The following is a 1628-nucleotide window of genomic DNA, read 5'->3' as shown; positions in this document are numbered from 1 at the left end:
TAATACGAGGCTAAATGACTTATGCAGGGTCACACAACTGGGATGGGTCAGTAGTAGTATTTAAACTTAGGTCTTTCTGACTCTAAGCCGGTTCTCTATTCCACATTGCTTCTCTAATGAACTATAACAATAAGAAAATATGTCTCTTCATACCACATATCCTCCTTTTATGGGGACAAAAGAATTATTTACCTTTGTAGCTCAAAGAGAAAGTCAGTTTGACATTGCAGATAGTTAAGAAAACCTGGTTTCAAGCCCTGTCTGACACCAACTAGCAGTGTGATAGTGGACGGACAAGTAACTCTCAATGCCATAAGCCACACTATACTATGCTCCTTTTTCCATTCATGAAATCACACATCTAGATTCCTCCACCACCACCCCTCAAAAACAGCAGGGGGCCTCAAAGGCCTGACTATGAAGATAGATTGTTGTTGGTGTTATTCAGTCATTTCTGACTATTCATTTGGGGTTTTCTTTGCAAAGATTCTGTAGTAGTTTCCCATCTCCTTCTATAGCTCATTTTACAGATTAGGAAACTGAGGCAAACAAGGTTAAGAGATTGGCCCATGGTCACATAGCTGGTAAGTATCTGAGGCGAGATTTGAACTCAGGTCTTCTTAACCCCAGACCCAGTACTCTAAACACTGTGCCACCTAGCTGCCCAAAGTACATAGATACTTGTTTTCAATTATGTATTCATAAGTTAGAAAGGATTTTACTGATTTTTCTAATGCAATTCCATAATTTAACAGATAAAGAAACTGAGAGTCAGAGAAGTTAGGGAACTGGCCTAAAGTCATACCAGCTGTCAGTGGCAAAACCAAGATGAAATCTAGCTCCTTTGTCTCAAAAAGAAGCACACTTTTCTAAAATATCACACATTCTCTCTCTCTCTCTCTCTCTCTCTCTCTCTCTCTCTCTCTCTCTCTCTCTCTCTCTCTCTCTCTCTCTCTCTGATGATGGTGATGAATACTTACATTAATACAATACATTAACATCTCCCCCTTTTTGGCACATAAAATGTTTAGTCTATTTTTTCTTAGTAGTTTTTGACTGTCGGAAGATCACATGTCCAGAGCTAGAAGGAGCTTAGGGGTCTACTCTAGTCCAACTTTCTTGTTTTACAAGTAAGCAAAATAAACCCCAAAGAGGTAAAGTTACTAAGCTTAAGTCACAAAGATAACAAGTAGCAAAGGCAAGATTTGGAGCCAAGTCATTCAACTCCAAATACAGCATTCTTTCCACTATACTGCATTGCCTCCCAATACATGAGATTTTCTATGTATCTGAAAAAAAATGCCACTCAGTGATTAGAAAAACCCCTCAACCCTAATGTTCAGTACTCATCCAAAAACAAATAAATGGATCTCAATTTTACAAAGTGAATATAGTTATAATAATAATAATAATTTTGGACTTTAGGAGGCAGGGACAAACAAATGTGAAGAATGATTTAATAGTCTTAATAAAGAACATTAGTATTTCATTCAACATACATTTTCAAATGCCAAGCACTGAGCTAGATACTAGGGATACAAAGACAAAAAAAAAGGAAGGAAGAAGAAAAAAGAGAAAGAGAGAAAGAAAGAAAGAAAGAAAGAAAGAAAGAAAGAAAGAAAGAAAGA

This window comes from Petaurus breviceps, unplaced genomic scaffold, assembly GCF_028583685.1.
Source record: "Petaurus breviceps papuanus isolate PSGF00001 unplaced genomic scaffold, PetGlider_PUasm1.0 90686, whole genome shotgun sequence".
In the NCBI taxonomy this organism is placed as follows: domain Eukaryota; kingdom Metazoa; phylum Chordata; class Mammalia; order Diprotodontia; family Petauridae; genus Petaurus; species Petaurus breviceps.
This window is presented reverse-complemented; position numbering follows the sequence as displayed.